The sequence below is a fragment of the Protopterus annectens genome, chromosome 15.part0, assembly GCF_019279795.1.
Source record: "Protopterus annectens isolate FY-2018-M chromosome 15.part0, PAN1.0, whole genome shotgun sequence".
Lineage (NCBI taxonomy): Eukaryota > Metazoa > Chordata > Ceratodontiformes > Protopteridae > Protopterus > Protopterus annectens.
This window is the reverse complement of record NC_056749.1, coordinates 545026840-545051249: the sequence shown is the minus strand read 5'-3', so window position 1 is coordinate 545051249 and position 24410 is coordinate 545026840.

The window sequence follows — 24410 nt, the reverse complement described above, 5'->3', positions numbered from 1 at the left end:
TAGCAATCTCTCATTTGACAACCACGTGGCCAAAGTGGTTAGAAAAACATTTTATATAGCCCACCTAATCATGAAGGGATTCACATCTAGATCAGGGGAGGTCATCGTGCCTCTTTACTCATCCCTCATCAGGCCCATAATCGAGTACAATGCCCCTTTTGGGATGTACCTTACCAGACACCTGCAGCAACTGGAAAGACCCCAAAAGTACCTCACCAAGAGGATCAAAGGGCTCAAACAGATGTCATATGCTGCCCGGTTAAAGAAACTCCAGCTCTACTCAGTGGTATACCGCCTGTTCAGAGGCGATCTGTGCCTGACGTATAAAGCCATGTCCAACCCGGAATTAATGGACATGCTGCACCTCAGAAAATCCAAATCCCATCGAGCTACGTGCTCGAGAGACTTGAACCTCAACACTGAAATAAATAGGACATGCTGGAGGGACAGATTCATAACCCAGAGGCTCCCTTCACTCTGGAATAAAATCCCAGTCCAGGTTAGGCAGAGTCCCTCACTGACTCTCTTCAAGAGGAATCTTGGTGAGTGGATGGGAGATCGTAGGTTTACCCCGGATATCACTTCTGTGTCACTGTTAGACAAAGGCACAGTATACTAACCTCGAAAAAGGGCATAGCAAAATAAATTTAAAATGGGTGGCGAAAGCCAAACACATTCTGGCTAGGCTTATAAATGCCCTAGGGCAGATAGCCTAGTATGAACCTATGAACCTATGAACCTATGTGGGTTGAGGTGGAAGGGAAGGTGTGGGAGGTATGTAATTTGCGTGAAAGGATGATAGTCTTAGAAGGAGTGAGAGGTAGATAGTGAATGTAAAAAGAATGATGTTGAATACAAGAGGCATAGCTTTGTGAAGTTAATAGGTAGAAGGTTAGGATAAGAGTTGTGGTGTGGAGGTGAGGATGGGGGAGTTATATAAGGATTGAAGTAGTGGAAGGCAAAAATGTGACAAGTTATATTAGGAGTGAAGCAATGGAAAGGCAGAGATGTGACTAGGATTTCTGGGTTGTGGGGGAGGGCAGTTGTACGGGGTGGGAGGTGGGCTTAAAGGAAGGATGTGGATGTAGGAGGTGAGAAGATAGGGTCTGAGAAAAGAGGAGAGGGTGGAGTGTATGGAGCTAGTGAAGATGGGTGTGTATGTGATGGTTGATGAGATAGGTGGGAAGAGTGTGGAGGTGGAGGTGTGTTATTGGAGGATGGTTGGTTGAGTGGGATGAGGATAGCCATAAATGTAATGAAAGTGGGCGTGGGTGGGAATAGAGGTAGGGTAGGGGAGCAGATTGAGCCTGAGTGCAGCAAGGGCGAACGGAGTGGGTTCGCCCAGCTGGAAGAGGTAGGAGTACCAAAACAAACATCAGTCAAGTACACCACTAGGATACTAGAAAGCAGGTACGCTGCACTGTATTTGAGTGAAAGACAATCTTAGAGGTGAGAAATTGAATGTGAGAGGAGAGGTACACTCCCGTGTTGTTTAGTGTGTTAGCACCTGTAAAAAATACTGGAGAAAATGAGTGGGTTTCTCTTCAATTTAGCTTTGTAATTCTGTAATTATTTTTTAGTACTTATAGGGAGATATGCAGTACATAAAGGCTTAAAATCTCGACATCTGCTGCCATCTAGTGGATTGTGAGGGGAAGAACAGTTAAGTGAACTAAAAGAGCTGAAAATGTAAATGGGAGACAAAGGGGGGTATACAGACGTCCTCGGATGTCAGCAAGTGTGCAAAGCCAATATTTATACTTTTTGTTGTGTCTTTCGGCTTTTCCCGGTTAGGGGTCGCCACAGCGGAACTCCGGTCCGCTAATGATTGGCAGTAGATTTTTACGTACTGAGTTGCCAGCCCTGACTCACAACCTTCAAAGATGGTACGCCCATTCATGCATGTCTCCACACAGAAGACACTTTAGCTAAGAATCGAACAGGACAACGTCTTACTGTGAGGCGACAACGCTACCGCTGCACCACCACCGCAGTATAAAAGCCACTATTTATACTAAACAAGACAAATGCTCTAGATTACAGCTTAAAGCTGTAGACTCGCACCTACACTGTGGGACTAGGTAGAAGGCTCTTCCAAGAAGTCTGGCAGAGGTTAACAGCTTGCAAATACAGAGAATGGAGCCCAAGTAGTAATGTAGGATGTGACAGAGATGGAGGGGCAGTTTGAGTTACATGGCGTTCTTCCAAGCTGTAAAGGAAAACAAAGGAGAAATGAATACAGGCAGGGAAAAAAGGAGCAAATAACAAAGCTACAGTGGAAATGGGGACTTAGCAAGGTTTGTTACGAAGGATAGTAGGCCAGGAAGTGTCCCAGGTGGTTATACAAATTTATCGGTGTTGAGTGGAAGTTTAGGAGAGTAAGCATGAAAGCCAGAGAGGAGCCATAGGAGGGAAATGGGATTTGGAGCCAAAGAAGGTGCTTTATGTAGTGTTGCAGAGGAATGGGTTGGGGAGAAGGATAAAGAGAAATAGAATTGCAGGGGTAAAAGATAGTTAACGAAAGCAGACTATAATATTTGAAAACATCATGAGTCCATGAAAAAAATTACTGCAGTTGTAAGGCTAACTACATGAAAGCAAACTATAATATGTTTAAAACACTAAATGAAAGAAGACAATAACATGTAATAAGCACTAAGTGAAAGCAGACTATAATAAGTAGAAAAACACTAAATGAAAGTAGATTATAATAAGTAACAAACAGCAAGAGTCTTCTTCTTCTTCTTTCGGCTTTTCCCGGTTAAGGGTCGCCACAGCGGATCACCTGTCCGCTCATGACTGGCAGTGGGGTTTTACGGTGTCGAGTTGCCAGCCTGGCGCCCAACCTTCCACAGAAGGCACACACATGAACACACTCACACCTAGGGCCAATTTAGAGTGTCCAATCCACCTACAGCATGTCTTTGGGATGTGGGAGGAAACTGAAGCACCCAGAGGAAACCTACGCGACCACAGGGAGGACATGCAGACTCCACACAGAAGGCACCCCAGCCAAGAATCGAACCAGAGAGCCTCTTGCTGTGAGGTGGCAATGCTAACCGATGCACCACCATGGCTGCCCAACAAACAGCAAGAGTACTATAAATAAATGACTACAATTGTATGGCTAATTTCAGGGAAGAGTCCACAATACTCAGAGTGATTTACTTGCAATAGCCCATATTAACGGGAAACAGCTAAACCTACAAGTGTAAGGCTAATTAAATAGGGCAGACTTTAATTTTACAAAAACAGCTAGAATAAATTATAAAAGAAATGACTACAACTGTAAGGCTAGCATCAGGCAAGAATCCACATTGCTCAGTGATTTACATGCAATAGCCCGTATTAATGGGAAACACAAAACAGATATAGTAGGTTGTGTGAGATTTTCAGTACACATTAACAGACAGGATATTACTGCTATCCTCTGCTATTACAGTTCTTTAACAGAAATAATTCTAGTTCACGAGCTGAGTTGACCTTTATATACAATAGTATGCTCAGATAAGACTTTATGCAAGCACAGACAAGATTTCCTTTGGAAACTGTTTGCAAGCACAACAATAAAATAAGTGTGTAATGCAATTGCTTAGGAGGCCACAGGAGTGCATAACAGATAAAGTATGCTACAATATCTGTAAATAAAGCCAAATATCAGCAAAGTTTACTTAGTGGCAAGCACATTGCGCAGAGGTCCAAGGGAGATGTCTTAGGCAAAAAAGGGAATTTAAAAATGGCGCCGCGAATGCGGACTACTAATTATAGAGTATGGTTTGGTAAAGGGGTGAGGGCACTGCTCGTGTTCTGGGAGAAGGGTGGTGATCCTTTTCCCCAGGATAATGTCCCGCCAAGCTGGAAGAGGTACTAGTTCCAAAAAAAAAAGTCAGTCAGTTACAGCACTAAGATACTAGAAAGCAGGTAAGTTGTACTGATTTGAGTGAAAGACAATCTTAGAGGTAAGAAAATGAATGTCAGTGGAAAGGTACACTCCGATGTTGTTTAGGGCGTTAGCACCTGTAAAAAATACGGGAGAAAATGAGTGGGTTTCTCTTCAATTTAGCTTTGTAATTCTGTAATTACCTTGTAGTAAGTAAAGGGAGTTATGCAGTTTGTAAAGTCTTAAATCTAGATGTCTGCTGCCATCTAGTGGATTGTGAGGGGAGGAACAGTTAAGTGGACTAAAAGAGCTGAAAATGTAAATGGGAGACAAAGGGGGGAATACAGATGTCCTCGGGGTCTACAAGCCACTATTTATACTAAACAAGACAAATGCACTAGATTACAGCTTAAAGCTGTAGATGGCACCTATACTGTGTGACAAGGTAGGAGGCTCTTTCTAGAAGTCTAGCCGAGGTTAACAGCTGGCAAATACAGAGAATGGAGCCCATGTAGTAATGTAGGATGTGGCAGAGATGGAATGGCAGTTTGAGTTATACAGCATTCTTCCAAGACTGTGGGACTAGGTAGGAGTCTCTTCCTAGAAGTCCAGCCGAGGTTAACAGCTGGCAAATACAGAGAATGGAGCCCAAGTAGTAATGTAGAACATGGCAGAGATGGAAGGGCAGTCTGAGTTACACAGCATTCTTTCAAGACTGTGGGACTAGATAGGAGGCTCTTCCTAGAAGTCCAGCTGAGGTTAACAGCTGGCAGATACAGAGAATGGAGCCCAGGCAGTAATGTAGGACATGGCAGAGATGGAAGGGCAGTCTGAGTTACACAACGTTCTTCCAAGACTGTGGGACTAGGTAGGAGGCTCTTCTTAGAAGTCCGGCCGAGGTTAACAGCCAGCAAATACAGAGAATGGAGCACAAGTAGTAATGTAGGATGTGGCAGAGATGGAAGGGCAGTTTGAGTTATATGGCATTCTTCCAAGACCGTGGGACTAAGTAGTAGGTTCTTCCTAGAAGTCCAGTCTTGTGTTGGACTGCCTTGCCAACAACTTCTACCACATTGGGCTTACCCTGGTCTTAAGAAGGCACAGGTGTACAGCTGACGTCTATTACATGGGCTACAGATATTTCTTCTTAAAGAGTCCAGTTCCTACTCCATTGTTTGTAGCATGTTCTTCCATGTAATGGTTCTATTTTTTGTTCCTGCCAAACGCTTCATTAAAATCAATCTCTAGTGCTGTCTCATAAAACTTTCATACATATGCCTATCTTTCTGTTAGGAGTATTGCCAAATGTGTCACTATGCTATAATACAGATGACCCTCACACAAAGCATGAACCCACTGGCTTCAAGCTAGTTGGAAGGTCTGTGAGCCACAGGCAGACCATCTACATCATGGTGGTGAACACCGGTATGATGTTGAATATGAAACCAAAACAGCTGAAGTGCCAGAGCCCAATTGCTGAACCTAACACTACCTTCCTTATGCTGGTGATGAAAATAAAGACGTTTACATGCAACTGTCTGGTCAGGCAATACCAAATCCCCATTACCAGGATTTCCACTGGAAGTCACTGATTCCCACACTAGATTCCCATCTTGAAGCCAACCTCTTTAGCCTCAGTTTGTCTTTTCTTTTGTTAAAATGCTCTAGACTCCTTTAGACTATCTCACCAGCAACTTCCGCCATACTGATTGCTCAGGGGTGATCTGTATCTCGCCTACAAGGCAATCTCAGACTCTGCCCTACTAGAGATACTCTGTATCCATAAGTCTAACTCCTCACACACTACCTGCTCAAAATGCCTGAATCTAATATACATCAACAAAACCTGCTGGAGAGATAGGTTTGTCTCCCAGAGGCTGCCCTGTCTCTGAAATAGACTTCCCATACACGTCAAATAGAGCACCTCACTGACCCTCTTCAAGCGCAACTTTGATGAGTGGATGGAAAACCACAAATTTGTCCCAGGGGTTCCATCTATGTCCCTCTTTGACAGGGTTGACAGGTGCTAAGGTTTCTTTTTGGGGATAAACTCTTGGCTAGGCTTGTAAGGGCCCCAGGGCCATTAGCCGAGTAACCTCCTATGATCCTATGATTGGGTTTACCCTGGCCTTAAAAGGGTACACATGTACAGTTGACTTCTATTATCTGGGTTATGGGTATCTCATCTTGAAAGGATCAGTTCCCCAGCTTATAGTCCATTCTCCCATGCAATGGGTTTATTTTTCCCCCTACCTGATTCTCCATTTAGCACATCTCTATAGCTGGCTCAAAAAAAATCTCTACTTTTGTCTATTTTTCTGTCTGTTAGGCAGCACCATGCTGTGTTACTCTACACACACACACACACACACACACACACACACACACACACACACACACACACACTACATTTCTATACTTATTTAGACTACTCAGTACCTCAGTACCTAATTCACCCCCCCCACACACACACATTTTTGGGAAATGAGCATCTACAGAAACCTCTGTAGATTCTAGCAAAAACATTCAGACTTCACACATACAATTATCTGATTGCAGGCCTGAACCCTATAGGTGTGAGGCAGAAAATGAATGATTCTCTTTTCTAATAACACTACATAACCACCTACTGATCTCTGAAGATCTGCATACTTTGTAAGTGGGGTGGACCAAGATATTACAATTTCTCTACCAGTGGAACTCCTTCAGTCCTCATTCTGACACAAGATATCATAGCTTTGGAATTCCGTCTGTCTTTTGTTCCTGTGTTTAGAAGGGAATCAATTTCAGAGTGTGCCCATTTGACTATCTTTATTTATTTTGGGTATGCAGCCTAGAGCTAAAGGCCCCCTTTTTAATCTGTGCTACATTAGAGTATAATAGAAGTAACCATACACAATATTAATCAATAACATATATTAAAAATGTATCTTTAGTATACCCATATAATACACATAATATGTGATGCCTCAGCATGTATTACAACTAACCTAGACTGACCCGAGCCAAACATGTCAGGAAAAACAAATCATTTACATAAAGAAGTATTCAGACCAATATTACTTACCACAATTACAGGCATCTTGATTTTGGCAATGTAGTTGTGATTTTTCTTAAAATCATGGGGAAACACTGAAGCCATGATATACATGGAAAATATATATTTTTTTGTCTCTTGAATACAGTAAGAGAAACCTAGTAAAATATTCAAGGAACTAGTACAGTTAGGTCAAGGTCAGATAACTAATTTATTTTGTTTGTTTACTGGGGTTCTGCATTGACAATTATTGACCATTTTCAAACACATCCCAGATGAAAAAAAATAATCACTGGACATGTTAGTACATTAGAAAATAGCCTTTATGATTTATCAATAAAAGCAGACTGGCAACATATGTTCTACGAATGCCATTTTATTAAACCATATTGGGGTAAAATAAATTATTTTCTGCAAATGGTATTCAAAGATAAATTCCAGATTTCCAAATCTATTATTTTGTTTAATGCACCTGTACCCGACTGTGTACCAAGAACAAAATATGTAATCTTATGGACTCTCCTAGCTATTGCAAGGAAGAACATTACATCAAACTGGAGATCCAAAGCTTCTCCAACTTTTAAGCAATTCATGAATATGGTGTCAGCAGTATTGCAATTGGAAATGAACACTATTAAAGGAAGAACTGAAAGAACTACATCATTATATGTAGCATGGCAAAAAGTAACTGAAATACTGGAGAATAATGACTGCAGCAGATTATAATCAGGAAACAATTGTATAGAAAGTCAATTATATGTCAACAATAGACACCCTTGTAAATACTTTATTTTGGTTTTAATGTTTGATATCTGTTTAGAGGTTTTAGCCTACCTTTTTAAATAATTTGTAAATACTTCATTGTCATAAATAACCTGCATTCATGTTTTCTTGTTTTTGGAAATGAATAAAAATATTTTAAAAAAAAAGAAAATAGCCTTTAAAGTTCTATGCTGTACTTCTGCTGTGAAATGTTAAATATCAGACAAGTTAGAAGAGTTTTGTTTTGGCATTCACATTGCAGGGACATTATTTTCAACTTGGTTGTCTTCCTTAGAATGATATACTATTGTTCTGCTAGGAAAAAAATATATTACTGGAGAAAGAAGGGACAGGAAGACATGATAGAAAAGCTCTGTGTGTGACAAAAAGCATGTTTGTTTAATGAAGGGTAATACACTGATATTCCAGTTGTCTCAATGGTGCACAGTGTTGAAGCCTTGGTTATGGCCTAGATGAAATGGGATTACTGGCTGAGTCGGTTACTGGAGGAGCCAACAAGGAAGTATAAAAGTGAGTGGCATATATCAGCTCTCCTATCCTGACCTGGGGGGAGGGATGCAGTCCAATCCACTACAATGCTTGCATGTGCTGGACAGAAAGGTGCATAGTATGCACCATACAGGCCTGGAATGTGCATGTGGTTCGGCCAAACTGTGCCTACCTAGTAGTTGCTTTGGGCATGTGCAGGAATGTGTATCCCCACCACAAAGAAAACCATAGCATGCCCTCATGACTGTGAGTGTGTATGTCAGCTGCTAGGGGTGGTGTTAGAATGCTAAAAAAAAATCCTGATGGTTGCTTGGACGACAGCTCCCTGCAACTGGTGCTTACACATCAGCTAATGAGAAAGATGTTTGATTAAAGGAAAATTGATGGTTGCCAGGAAGAAAGGATAAAAGGAAACAAACAATATATCAATGTTTCAGTATTTAAGACTGAACCATAAAGCAACAAATCTTTTTCAATGTCACTTGTAAGTAATAGCAGTTTAATAAGAAACCAGATGAAATAAAAGGCAAGCAATTCTCAAGGACAAGAACTATGACACCGTTAGTTAATATACCTTTAGCTTCTGGTGTTAATAGATGATAAATTTTACAGCTAGTTCCCAAACATGTACAGACTTTTGCTAATAGTTTACTTATATGTACTCTAAAGGATCATTAGGGATGTAACCAGATGCCAAGATATCTGCATGTGTTGAGTTTGGTTGGATTCTGTGGTGCTTCAAAACATTACTTGAACTTAAGAGAGAGGTTTAAGTGAAGTGAAGAATATGCTTTCAGGAGTGTGAACAAGAAGCTGACTGGCAGTCAAACACCTCATTTTCCAACTTGGATGGTGCCAGTTCATCAGGAGAAATGGGTTCTGAACTAAATGAAGACTTCCCTCGTCTACTGAATGGACAACAGAGAGAACAGTTTGAACAGACATTTCGGGGTAATCAACATGGCCCAAATTGAGGTCCTCAGGGAGGGAAACATCCAAGAGAAGTATATCATGACTGAACCAGGGATGGACAGCAACAAAAATATGTTAAAAGACGTAAATGGTGATGTGCTGTTTACAAATGACTGTGAAAGCTATGTGGTTAATCTGTCTGGTTATAATTCTAATAATGTTGAATATGCTGTACTAAACTGTGGGCTTAAATCTGTACCAACAGTTATGCCCAGTCTGCATGAAATTAAGATTGATTTGTTTAGGTTTATTAGAAAATTACATCTTAAACATGTTTTTGAGAATACAGATTTTACTGTTGAATCAGTTTTGAATTATAGTATGTGCTCTAATGAGTCACAAGATGGGAGTTTTTACTCATGTCTTTCAGATATGGAAGTGAATGCCTATACAATGTTTCACACTAGTAAGGTAATATGTAAAAGTAACTTTCTCCCTCCTTTTTTACATGAAGGAATTCAACATTTTTACACTATGGTGCAGTTTGCATTAGAAAAAGAGTTTAATGACTTTACAAATAATGAATTCAATTTAACCAAAGAAGAGTGGAAAACACTTAAATCATTAAGTAGCAAGCAGGATATTATTTTTAAACCTGCCGACAAAGGCAACAAGTTGGTTGTTATGAATGTGGATCAGTATATAAATAAGTGTAACAAGCATTTGGATGATGAAAGCATATATGAAAAAGTAGAGATGGCTATGTATATTGAAGTGGTTGAAAAATATGTGGATCTTATAGAAAAAGGTGGGGGACTAGGATATTTCTCTAACAGATCTAAAGAATAAGTTTGGGGGTGTCAGGATGTAAAATGGCTCATTTTACTGTCTCCCCAAGATCCATAAATCATTAAATAATCCCCCTGGGTGCCCCATTGTGTCTGGGAGGGAATATCTTTTATACAAAATACGTCAGTTTTTGCATTTTTATTTGTTACCTAAAGTTTAGCTGTTGCCTGCTTATATACACGATGTATTTGATTTTTTGAATAAGATTCAAACTAGACAATGGGTCCAAGACATGTATTGGATAACATTAGATGTCACAAGCCTTTATACAAATATTAGTCATCAGTTTGGGTTGGAAACGGTCAGATTTTTGGGGGGTGAAAGTCCAACGATGGAATATGTTATAGAATTATTGGACTTTTGTCTTAAAAACAATTATTTTGCTTTTAGGGGAGATTTATTTAGACAGAAGAAAAGAACAGCAACCGGGGCATCTTTTGCCCCCTCTTATGCCAACCTAAGTATGGGCTTGTTTGAAAATGAGTACCTGTATAGAAGTGAATTTTTTCGCAAACATGTCATTTTATGCAACAGATTCATAGATGACTTGATTTTTTTGTGTAAGGGTGGTGAAGACTAAATAGAAGGATTTATTAGAGTGTTGGGCAACAAGAGATTTGGATTGGCATTTGATGGATTAAAGGTGGGGAAAATTGTTCCTTTTTTAGATGTAGTTTTGGATGGTAGTAATAACACAAAAATTTACACCAGAGTACATAAGAAATTTGAAAATGGAGTACAATTTTTAAGGGCTGAAAGTTGTCATTCCCCTTTTTCAATGTCACTTGTAAGTAATAGCAGTTTAATAAGAAACCCGATAAAATAAAAGGCAAGCAATTATCAAGGACAGGAACTATAACATAATTAGTTAATATACTTTTAGCTTCTGGTGTTAATAGATGATAAATTTTACAGTTAGTTCCTAAACATGTACAGACTTTTGCTAATAGTTTACTTATATGTACTCTAAAGGATCATTAGGGATGTAACCAGATGCCAAGATATCTGCATGTGTTGAGTATGGTGAAATTCAGTGGTGCTTCAAAACATTACTTGAACTTAAGAGAGAGGTTTAGGTGAAGTGAAGAATATGCTTTCAGTTTTCCTAACACATAAAGCAAGGACAACAAAACTGAACCAGCCATTCATTTTGTCCATGTGACTAGCGAAGGATGAACTAACTGAGACTAGTGATTTATCAAATATCCAGGTCATCAAGTGATCTGCATGAAAACAGTAGATAGATTAGAAAGTGACATTTCAAAGCAACTAATGAAGGTGGTAAAGAGGAGAAAGCCCAGTACTGATTCTTGTGGGACATTCCTCCCCAGATGCTCCAGAGTGAATAGGAGTCTTATTTCACCTCTGAAAACATAGTTAAGAGTGGTAATCATCCAATCAAGGAATTGTAAATGGTAGTAACCAATAACATAGAAGTTCTATGTAACTTGTGACGTATAATAGTAAATATTATATTTGAATTAATAAAGACAGACTCTGTTAGTCTCTAATTATATTATTTATTAATTATATATTCTGAAGTCTTTATCAGTTAGACATAAGTTGATCTGAAGGTCTTTATCAGTCAGATAAGGTAATAGCTAAGGTGCTATAGCCTTTTTAAAAATTACAAATTTGTTATTATTCACTTTCAGTAAATCATATGTTTTGAAATAATTTGACAGCTGAGAACATATTGTGATTTCTGTAACTCAAAAACAGGCAATAACACAGAAACAGAAAGTACAGTTGTGTACACTTACCATAAATGTAGATGCTCGAGCATATTCACTGTTGCAGTCATCACATTTGTGTTTATCTGCTTGCAGTATCCCTCAGTCGGCCTGATTATCAAAGTCTTGGGTCCTGCGTCAGTTGGTGTCTCATCTTCCGTGACGTCAGGTAGTCAGGGGTATAAAGCATGCAGCCGACGCCATTACATCAGTTTTTCTTGCCCCAGATGTCAGGTTCCCCCTAATGGAAGGAATTAAATATATATATATATATATATATATATATATATATATATATATATATATATATATATATATATATATATATATATATATATATATATATATATATATATATATATATAAGGTTATACCTCCAACAAAAAAGCAAATACACCAAAAAGCTTTTAAGCATAGTAAAGGAGAGTAGAGGTATAGCCAAAAGAAGTCTGGGGGCTGGAGGGAAGGTAACCAGGACTGCAACAGTGAATACACTCGAACATCTACATTTATGGTAAGTGTTCACAACTGTACTATGTTTTTCGTGTTTCACTGTTGCAGTCATCACATTTGGGTAGATTCCCAAAGCTAAGGATGGGAGGAGGAATTTAGACAGCATCAGGACCAGCTAAAAGGCCCTGCAAGACTGCAGTGGCAAAGCCAGCTCTGGATTTAGAGAAAATTGGCAAATGGTAATGCTTGGTGAAAGTATGTACAGAACTCTAGGTAGCAGCTTCTAGGATGTCTCTGGTAGAGACACCTCTGAGAAAGGCTGTAGAGGTAGATGCAGCCCTGGTTGAATGGGGTCTAATCCTCTGTGGGATAGGTTTTCCATGGTGCTTATAGCAAAAATGAATGCAATAGCCTATCCATTTAGAAATGGTTTGCTTTGAAATAGCTTCCCCCTCTGCCCCTGCAGCAAATGCCACCAGCAGTTGTTCAGATTTCCTTTGAGGTTTAGTCCTGTCCAAGTAAAATCTAAGTTGTCTGTGCACATCTAAGGAGTGCAGTATCCATTCCCCTTTGTTCTGTGGATTAGAAAAGAAGGTTGGCAAATTAATGGATTGATTAAGAGCCACACTGGATACCACCTTGGGCAAGAAGGAGGCATTGGTTCTGAGGGACACCCTGTCCGCATGAAAGATGATGAAAGGCTCCACTGCCATAAGGGCCTGTAATTTAGATATCCTTCTTGCTGAAGTGATTGCTAAAAGGAAAGCTGGTTTCCAAGAAAGGAATTTTAACTCTGCACTTGCAGCTGGCTCGAAAGGAGGAAGAGTGAGTTTTTCCAATACAAAGTTAAGGTCCAAGGCTGGAGTTAGGGCTCTCCTGGGTGGTCTTAAGTTTCTGACCCCTCTGAGGAGCTGCTTGAGTAGTGGGTGAGAAAAGAGGGGTGGTTCTGTGCTGTAATGAGCTGAAATGGCTGAGGCGTGAATTTTGATGGAGGAAAAGGAAAGGCCCTTGTGAAGCATCTCAGTTAAGTATTGAAGAATCTGAGGTAAATTGGGAGCTGCTGTGGCCATCCCTTGAGTTTGGTTCCAGGCACAGAATCTTTTCCATTTTCAGCATAAGATTTTCTAGTACTAGGCCTTCTTGCCTCCAAAATGACATCCAACACTTGTTTACTGAGGGATGGTAATGGAGAGATTAGGTAATTAGCCAGGCTGCCAAGTTCAGGGTTTGAAGCTGGGGGTGCAGAATCTGGCTCTCCTGCTGAGACAGCAGGGTAGGGGTCTGAGGCAGGTGCCATAGGGCTAGCAGTGACATACTGCGCAAGAGGGGGTACCAGTGTTGGCGTGGCCAGTCTGGTGCAATCAGTATCATCCTTGGTTTGTCCTGTTTGCTCTTTAGTAGTACTTTGGAGAGGAGAGGCAGAGGAGGAAAGGCATAAACTGATAGATTTTTACAGCTGAAGGGCAGAGCATCCACTTTCCAAGCTTGTTTTTGGGGAGTCCTTGTGCAGAATTTGTCCAACTGGTAGTTCTGGGGGAGGCAAACAGGTCTATATCTGGGCTCCCTCATTTGTTTATCAACATGTTGAAAGCCTTTGGTTCCAGTTTCCACTCGTGTGGGTCCATGATATTTCTGCTTAGTTTGTCTGCTAGTGTATTTAGTTTTCCTGGCAGGAATTGAGCCTGTAGATGCACTTGGTAGCTCAAGGCTATGTTCCACAGAGCCATGGCTAGTCTGCAGAAGGGGTAAGAATGGGTACCTCCTGCTTGTTTATGTACCACATAACTGTGGTGTTGTCCATCTTTACCATTAATTGTCCTGGAAGAATGTGGTCTTTGAAGGCTGTTAAAGAATTCTGTACAGCTAACATTTCTTTTTGATTGATATGCAGGTGCATTTGACTTGGGTTCCATTTGCCCTGAATGCACTTCCCTGCCAGGTGAGCCCCCCATGCATAGCCTGATGCATCTGTTGTTAGGATTTGGGTGGCAGGGGGTAGAGTGAATGGTAATCCCTTGTTTTGGTGGCAGGCCTCTGCCCACCAAAGGAATTCTAGCTGTAGGCAAGGTATGATAGGAATCATTACGTCTAGATCCTGAGAATGTTGACACCATAGGCTTTTTAGATACCACTGTAGTTTCCTCATATGCAGTCTTGCATATGAAATTAGTAGAATGCAGGAGGCCATGAACCCCAAGGCTTGCAGTATTTGCCTTGCAAATAGCAGGGTTTTTGTGGCCACTAGTTTGAAGTAAGTTGTCAAATGAATTTGTTTCTCTGGCATGAGGAAAGCCATCTGGGAAGTTGTGTTCAAGTTTGCTCCCAGGAATACAATTTGTTGACAGGGTACAAGATGTGATTTCTTTTCGTTTATGGTGTACCCCAGACAAGTTAGCACCTTTTGTACAAATGGCAGATGATTCAAAAGTATGTCCTGGCTTTCTGCCTGAATTAGACAATCGTCCAGGTATGGGTATATTTGAAAATTTCTTTGCCTGCAAAATGCAATGACTGGAGCTAGGCACTTTGTGCATACCCTGGGCACAGTAGATAAGCCAAAGAGCAGTGCAGAGAACTGATAGTGCATGTAGCCTGCTTTGAAGCATAGGTATCTTCTGCAAGATTCCCTGATTGGGATGTGCAGGTAGGCTTCCTTTAAATCCAGTGTTGCCAACCAGGCATCTTTGCCTAGCATAGGAAGCAACTGGTGAAGAGTTAGCATCTTGAATTTTGGAATCACCAAAAAGGTGTTTAATATAGAAAGGTCCAGGACAGGACACCATGAGTTGTCTTTTCTGGGTACCAGGAAAAGTCTTGAGTAGAAACCTTGGCCCTTTTCCTCTTCTGGTACAATTTGAATAGCCTTTATGCTTAAGAGAGAGAGTACTTGCTTTTGAGCCTCTGCCCACTGATTTGGGGTAGATCTGGCCAACCATTTGGGGTTGGTAACATGTGGAAGTGAAATCTGTATCCTTGGGAAACTATATTTAAAACCCATTTGTCCTGGGTAATGAGTTCCCATTTTTTTGCCTGCAGAGCAATCTTTCCCCCTAAAGGAGCAGTCAGTTGAGAAGTGCTTGGAAGTTTTAAAGTTAAGTCATTGAGACAGCTTACCATGGGGGGAGGCTTACTACTCCCTGATTTGGAAGTGGGAGCCTCCCACTGCTTAGTCCTGTGCGTAACCTGGGACCAAAGCCTGGGTGTTTTGCTGGTTCTGGGTTTGGACTGAGAAAGCCTGGAAGAGGCAGGAAAGGACCAATTCTTAGAGGGCCAATGCCTACTAAATCTTGGAGGCTATACTTGTAGGAAATCTTTAACAGTTTGCATAGATTTAGCTTTTTCCTCCATCTTTTTAAGAACTTCTTCTGCTTTGTTGTCAAACAGGCGGTCCTGAGTTAAGGGAGCATCCAGCAATTTAGCTTTAACATGATCTGGCAAGGATCGCTCCTTAAGCCAAGCATGCCTTCTAAGTACAGACCCAGTGACAGCAGCCCTGCAAGATGCCTCTAGTGAATCAAAACCACACTGCAAAGTATGTTTTCCAACCTGTTCAGCAGAATGCATTAAATCCCGTAAATTCTTATTTTCAGCACAGTCAGGAATCAACATCATTTTCTGTTTAAGCAATCCCATAATATACTGCTGATACTTTAACATATGAAACTGGCAATTTAAGGCCCTAATGGCCAAGGTTGCAGAAGTGTATATCTTCTTACCCCATCTATCCAGTGCCCTGGAGTCTCTATCAGAGAGGGTAGGATTCTTGGCAGTAGTAGCCTTAATGCCCTTGGGTCCCTGAGATATGGTCTCAGGATGCACAGTAGGATTTTTAAAAAGGAACTTGTGAGAGTCAGGAACCCTGTAATATCTATCAGGTTTTCCGGGAGCAGGAGGTAAAGAGTCAGGGGCCAAGCTAGATTCTGAAAAGGCATCATCAGCAATGTCTAGTACAGGAGGGATAGCTAAAGGCCTGTGTTGGGGCAGGAGTAAGAAATCCCTAAGCCTCTTTTTGTAATCAGAGTAATCCCGACTTTCCCAACGAAAATGCTCCCTAAGAGTATGCAAGGTTTCACCAAAACAAAAATCCTGTGGGGTGGAGGTAGAGTAATGAAGTCCTCTGTATCAGAATCCCCATAGGTAGATAAAGGTTAATCCTGGTCATCAGAGGAAATAGAAATTTCAGAATCCTGGTCAAAAGTATCATAAGCAAATTCAGTCCTAGGTCTCCTAGAGGGGGAAGGTTGGCTTCCCCTGATTAAAGTAATAAGGTCTTCAGCCATTCTTATCATTTGTTTTTTAGGCATAGAGGCCTGACCATGCAGTCTGGGTGTCGGTTTTGTAGGCATGGTTGAAGATTTAGGCCTTGAAGAAGAAGATGGCGCCAGTTTAATATGCCAGTCAGTAGGCCTGAATACACCCTCAGAAGCCTGTGCCTGCAGAGTGGCTCCGGACCCATCCAAGGTAGAGACATCCGCAGGTTCCACAGTTGAAACATCTCACGGCATACCGGACTCCGAATGAGTCTCAGTAGAGGCCTGCGAATCTGAAGTAGCGGGTATCAGGGGCTGCAAAAGCACCTCACTGAGTACTGGTGAACTGGCGACTGGCTTAGGAGAAGCATCGTCGGCAGCTTTGGACCTAGGCGGCCTGTCTCTGTCTTTATCTTTGCGTTTTTTCGGAATGTCAGTAGTCGGATGGCTAACTGAAGACATATCTGGATAATTGAACCGAGTACCAAAATATTTAGAAGCATAAATATACCGACGACAAATAGTTTGTTACTTAAATAAGGCACAAAACCGACAGCGAGGTACGTCGTGGTTAGGGCCTAGGCAAGGAATACAGTACGAATGAAAATCTTTATGAGGTATTTGCTTTTCACAAGAAATACAATTATTGACTTTTACTGACATCGGTTTAGAGCAAGAAAAAGTTTCCCCAACGGGGTACTTAGCTTTAGTTGAAGACTTTGGTTCTGAAACTCGAAAACGAAAATTTCAGGAGTTGGCCGACCGGCACTTGCGAACTGCTTCTGCTTCGGGCACTGCATGGCAAGAAAGACTGATGTAATGGCATCGGCTGCAAGCTTTATACCCCTGACTACCTGACGTCACGGAAGATGAGACAGCAATCGATGCAGGACCCAAGACTTTGATAATCAGGCCGACTGAGGGCTACTGCAAGCAGATAACCCCAAATGTGATGACTGCAACAGTGAAACACGAAGAACATTGATAAAAGAAAAGCTCATCTGTTTTGTGGGTTCTTGTTTAAGTAAAGGTATGGTGATTGCACTATTCCAAAAGTTTGGAAAGGTGACAACAGTTACAGACAGATCAATAATAATCTAATAAAACAGTGAGATAAATGTATCACCGGCTTTAACAAACTTTGGAGATGTCAGATCAATCAGAGCTTTAATTTGAATGTTTCTTCAGCCACTGACATGTCTTTCAAAAGGTAAAGCAACAGGATAAAAAGAAAAGGGTAGGGGCAGACCCTTATGCAAACTGCAGGGAAATTATCATCAAATGATTTAAGATGATTGGGGGTGACATGTTAAAGTTTAAACAAAGGTCAATAGGTCTGTAATAATCATAGGATCTAAGATAATTTGGTTGTTATGTCCAGTAATTGATGCAAAATATGAAAGTATCCCATCAGATTCTTAATCACACTGTAGAAGCCTCTTGGAGTTCCAGTAAGTCTGAACTGGCTCTTCTTTAAATAGGGAACTTTAGTATTACTGACTTTTTTTAACATATGTTTTAGGCAGTACAGAGACTAACCAAACTAGATTACAAATTTAATATTTCAAAAGTGCAATAGGGCACATTTTCAGCCTTTGAATTATTTCTGCTATTTCTGTGTAAGATGTGATGCTCCTACTGATTAATAGCTCATCCAGTGAGGATCCTCAGTGTATACAAAAGAAAGTCAAACAAAACAAGGAATCAGTACAGACCCTTAAGGTACTGCCCCTCCCATTATGCAAGCTTGCTGAGTGAGCTTTCCCACAACTCAGTGTCTACCAGCTAAATAACTGACAGACCCATTCCCCATCTCTGTGAGACTCCTTCACACAACGCCTGGGCTTCAAAGTTTCATAATAGCATCTGAAGGTGGCACACATAATAGCATCTGAAGGTGGCACACATAATAGCATCTGAAGGTGGCACACATAATAGCATCTGAAGGTGGCACACATAATAGCATCTGAAGGTGGCACACATAATAGCATCTGAAGGTGCCACACATCATAACATCTGAAGGTACAACACATCATAGCATCTGAAGGTGCCAAATATCATAGCATCTGAAGGTGCCACATGTCATAGCATCTGAAGGTGCCACACATCACAGCATCTGAAGGTGCCACACATCACAGCATCTGAAGGTGCCATATATCATAGCACATGAAGGTGCCACACATCATAACATCTGAAGGTACAACACATCACAGCATATGAAGGTGCCAAATATCATAGCATCTGAAGGTGTCACACATCATAACATCTGAAGGTGCCACATGTCATAGCACATGAAGGTGCCACACATCATAACATCTGAAGGTGCCACACATCACAGCATCTGAAGGTGCCATATATCATAGCACATGAAGGTGCCACACATCATAACATCTGAAGGTACAACACATCACAGCATATGAAGGTGCCAAATATCATAGCATCTGAAGGTGTCACACATCATAACATCTGAAGGTGCCACATGTCATAGCACATGAAGGTGCCACACATCATAACATCTGAAGGTGCCACACATCACAGCATCTGAAGGTGCCATATATCATAGCACATGAAGGTGCCACACATCATAACATCTGAAGGTACAACACATCACAGCATATGAAGGTGCCACACATCACAGCAACTGAAGGTACCACACTTTAGTTAAATCCAGGAAGACTAACTGACAGGCTGTCAGTATCTATACTATCACTGACGTGATCTGGGAAAGAAGTAACAACTGAGAGAGTACTTATATGGGTATAAAACACAGTCAGCATCAGTCACTAGATCACAGCTGGTCGTGTTTGATCAGCTGTTCACTACTGTTCTCCAACCCCTGGAAAGTATGGTCAGAAGTGACATGGGACTTAAAGGTTCCACCCTGTATTATCCCTGGTCTTGGATATAATGAATGCCTTGACTGCTTTTCATAGGGAAGGTATGGCAAAAGGTATTAAGTGGTCTCTAAGTTAAGCAAAGGACCATTTAGTAGCCCTAGATTTTGCTAGATGAAAATATGAGGTGGCTTGTTCCTGAATAGGTCAGAGATATTTCTTTCACACTGACAGTTCTATAAATGCACAAGCTACCATGTAAAGCATATGTCTCTCACCAGATGCCCTTTTGCCATAACCTATGGCACTTCTAAAGATCACTGGCAACTGTATACATTGTAATGGTATTATTTTCTGCTTGTAATCTTCCTTGGGGTGATATACTGACCGTTTCTCAGGGGAAAAAAGGGGCAGCAAGACATGAAAAAAAAAACTTCAAATATGCTGTGGGAAACTAGAAAATCCAGAAGCTGAGTAATCTTTGTGGGGGGAAAAAAGTAATGTGACAGAACTAGGGAGAGAAATATGGAAAATGAAAAAAGGTAGTCCATGTACAATGTGGGGAACTATTATTAAATTAGAGGGAGAGAGAGAGAACATGAACATATAGTACAGTCTCCTTTAACAAACGACAACTTCAGAAACAGCAGGGAAATCAAACAATCTGCACAACAAATATAATGGCTATTCTACAAAGAGTCAAAATGGTGTAAAGCTGTTAGGTAAGATACACAACTCATTCAAATTACAAAAAAAAGAAAGGAAAAGAAATGACTGAAAGGACAAAAGTGGTCCTCATCTGTTGCCAAAGTCTGCATTTCTATGCTTCCATTATTTCAGTATAATGCCCATTTGCCTTTACATGGCAAAATTCATTCAGTTATTAATTTTCTGAGATGTGTTTTATCTTTTGCATTGGGGGAGGGGGGGCAGGAGGGTATGCTTGTAACCAAACAGCATAAAGCAGAGAACCAGTCACAGATGGGATGCCTGTCCATTGTGGGATGCAAACAAACTCACATACTGCAAAAACACTTTCAGGCACTTTGCTGGATCATCAGTTGACCTAAGTGCATATTTCTGGGATGTAGGAAGGTACCACAGCACACAGCAAAACCCTAAAATGGACAAACAGAGGGCAAGTAGACTCCATACATAAGGCACCACATTCAGGAATGAAACTGGAGAACTAAGTATTGTGAAGCAGGGCTGCTTCATTATTTGAGAATTATTGTTTAATAAAGCAAAATGCATGCACAAAATATATCAATGCTGCAAGAAATTAAGAAATCAGATACTCTAGCACAGTGAAAGCGTGTTATTGCATGACTAATTTTACAACAAAGTGAAGTATTTTACTGGGTTAAAAGCTACAGTTTGCATTTTATTTATGATTTACAAGCAACAGACAATACTTCTGTGCCCATATTTTTTGTTTACAGGCATGTAAAAATTTGGAACACAAAATACTGTCCTGTATTTTTAGTACATTTATAAGTGATACCTCTGAGGGTCTCAAAAAAAACATATATATCTCTCTGCATATGACGCACACTTATTCAAAATGAATGATGAGGCAGGAAAAAAACAAAAGTAATTTGGAAGAGTTAAAATAATGGTTAAAGCATGGTAGCTAACACAAAACATAAATAAACATACAATGACCTTATGGCTTAGAGGGATGAAGTCCTGACTGTGTCCCAAGAGACCAGTGTTTGGCTAGTGGCACTGGTGCTGACAGGACCAGACATGGTAGGATGCTCTTAAGTTGCTAATGCCAGCTTGCCTATCTTGGAGGGGAGAGGTGACTAGGTATGCTGTATTAGTTACACCCCATCACTAGGTGAATCATCTTTCTTAGAAGAGAATAGGTAAGTTTGCATTTTTACCATGTTGATGCCCCTTTGAGATGGTGAGTCAATCATGTGTGGAAGCACACATCTCTCAGCCCTCACACCACCCCCCAACATAGCAGTCATTGAAAAGTCCAGATACCTACATTGGAGGGATTATGTCAGACAGGGGAACCCTACAGGACCATCATCTGTCCCACTCCTGCATGCCCAACTCTCACCTTCATGAGTGGGATGATAAAGCTCCCTGGTGGAGTACAGATGGAATATAGAGCTGTCACCCAGTCCAAGGGATTCCAGGCTCTTACTCCCAGAAGGAATGAATGAGCTAATATGGTGCAGGAAAGGGGAGCTAATGAGCAAGTACTGTAGTGAGGAAAAACAGCATAAATACAGACATGCACTGCTTTTGGGAAAATAGCAGCAATAACAAAAGAAGAAAGATCCTGGGGAATTAATTTCCCAGACAAAGTGCATGTACTTTTTTCCAGGATGATCACTGGCTGTTTCTGTTCTACTTCTACAGTTATCTCACCTGTAACTATACCTTATACAAATTATTGTCCTGTCCCTTACCTATTCTCTCTCTACAGTCAAATCTTGAGATTTCCTTTATAATTATTCTTATTTTTCATTGTTCACTAAATTCTTTATGCTTGTTAAATGATTAATAAGTATATTTAATGTGTATTATATTTAACTCCACTTAGCAGATGGCCACGGTGGTGCAGCAGTTAGTGTTGCTGCCTCACAGCAAGAGGTTCTCCGGTTTGATCCTTGGCTGGGGTACCTTCTGTGCGGAGTCTGCATGTCCTCCCTGTGGTCACGTGGGTTTCCTCCGGGTGCTCCGGTTTCTTCCCATATCCCAAAGACATGCTGTAGGTGGATTGAATACTCTAAACTGGCCTTAGGCATGAGTGCATGCGTGTGTGTGCCTTCCATGGAAGGTTGAGCGCAGGGCTGGCAACTCAACACTGTAAAAACTCCACTACCAATCATGAGCGGACAGGTGATCCGCTGTGGCAACCCCTTACCAGGAAAAGCCGAAAGAAGAAGAAGAAGATATTTAATTCCACTTAGCAATTGTTCATGGAACATTTCTTTTCAGGACTCCATAAAAATGACCACTGTCCAGACAGACATTCCTGATTATCAAAATAGATATCAAGACAGACAGGCAGATAAAGAAATAAATTAAATCTCTGATTACTTGAATTTAACCAAGCATTATTCAAAATAAGGAGAAACAGAATTATCAGGATACATGGGCTAAGATATGAGCAGTTTGTGAAACCCTACCTGGAGCAGAAAATTGATAACTAAAGTTCTCACCATTATAGGCATGATGGATGCATTTTGGAGGAAGGCAGTGAATGGGGGCGGGTTCATATCAGGATCTTCATGACAACACAGTTAACTAAGAAACTTAATAACAATAATGTTGAGGTATAGAGCTCATGTCATAAACTAAAAAAAAAAACTCTATGAAATCAGAATCCAAAGACTATTTCACAAAAATAAATAAATAAATCCATAAAACACAGTCAGACTGGGAATGAGCAATGTGGGGACTTTTTTTTCACAGAGAAGGTGTCAGGTGCATGGAACAGCATTGTATATTGCAAGAAGCTGCACAATTAAGAGAAATAATGCAATTAAAACAAACTCATGGCAGAAATACTGTTATTATTGTAAGTATTATTTTTTATTTATTTTTGCCAGCACTGAATTCATCAAAATTAAATTCATTGAAGCAAACTGTTTGAAGAGCATTCATTCCTACTGCACAGAACTTTGTTTCAACTAAAAATACTGAAACTTAGAAACCTGCAGTTTTCTCTGTGTTTTAAAAATCTCTGGGTTTGTTTTGCAATTTAAAAGTGCAGGGGTACCAATTCCTCTGCACAAGTGGTGTGTGTGTGATAGGGTCTTTATTTTTATTTTATTTTTATTTTACATTTGTTGACCGGGCTAGTCTAGCTGGATATATGTCCATTTTCAGTAGAGGCCCGGTGAGATAAGCTCCAAAGTTTAAAATAAATTTACATTAAAGAAATACATGAAAATCACAGAGTAAAAGAAAGCATTATAACTGGAGACATAGTTATAAAGTGTAAAAATGCAGTAATTATAACATAAATGGTAAAAATATTGTGACAAAAATATTGTTACAAGTGACATTCTGAGAGAATACTAGCATAATGCACAGTAATACAGGATAAAGGAAATTAAGAGGAACATAATATATAAAGATAGTAGGAAGGAGAAATAGGTCAGTGGATGTAAATAAGAAGTAGATTTTGGGTTTTAAGGTATAGCTTTTAGTCAGGTGTCAAGAGCTAGAGTTAGTCAGGATTAGTACAGGGGCACAGCCATTGTGATTTGAGGTGGAGCTTAAGTCTCTTTTTAAAGAGAGATTTTGAGGGAGTAGTAGAAAGCTCAGAGGGAAGCAGGTTCCAGTGTTTTCCAACAGTGTTAGAAAAAAGGGAATCTCCAGCCTTGTTGTTTGCTTTGTCAATATTTACAAGAAGTTTGTGTGCGGATCTAAGGGACTTTAGGTTATGGTAGGGGTAAATAAGATTAGATAGTATAGGTGTTTTGTCAGGTTGATAAAGAATTTGATGGGCTATGGCTAGTTGATTAATTTTTAGTTGCTGCTGAAATTCAAGCCAGCCTAGTTGCTTTAGATTAGTACAGTGGTGGGTTCTGAAAGGGTTACCAGTAGCAAATCTGGCTATGTTGTGGTAGGAGTTTTCTAATTTCAAAATATTCTTTTTTGACAAGTTAGTAAATATGGGTGAGGCACAGAGAAGGGGAGAGATAAGGTGGGAGTGGGCAATAGTTATTCTAGATTCTGGCGTGAGGAAAGGTTTGATTCTGTATAGAGAGCCTATTTTTTATTAATAGTTTTCAAAGTGTTGCATATATGGGTATCGAAGTTAAGGTTGTTGTCAATGGTAATGCCTAGTAGTTTGGTAGTAGGAACTTGTGATATAGGTGTGCCATTTTTAGATGTTATTGTAAAGTCTATATGGGGAGATTTACTGGAAGGTGTAAAGAGAAGTAGTTTAGTTTTTTTTGGGTTAAGTAGGAGACAGCGTTGTGAAAACCATTCTTCTACAGAATTAAATATGTGTTGTGTAAGGGAGTGAAGATCTGATACAGATGTGGCTGAGCAAATGAGTGCAGAGTCGTCTGCGTATTGTATGCATGTAGCTTGGGGAACTACTTGTTGGAGGTCATTGATAAATAAAGAAAACAGGAGGGGACCTAGTATGGACCCTTGGGGGACACCAATGTTAACAGGTAGCTTGGAAGATAGAGTGGAGTTCCAGAG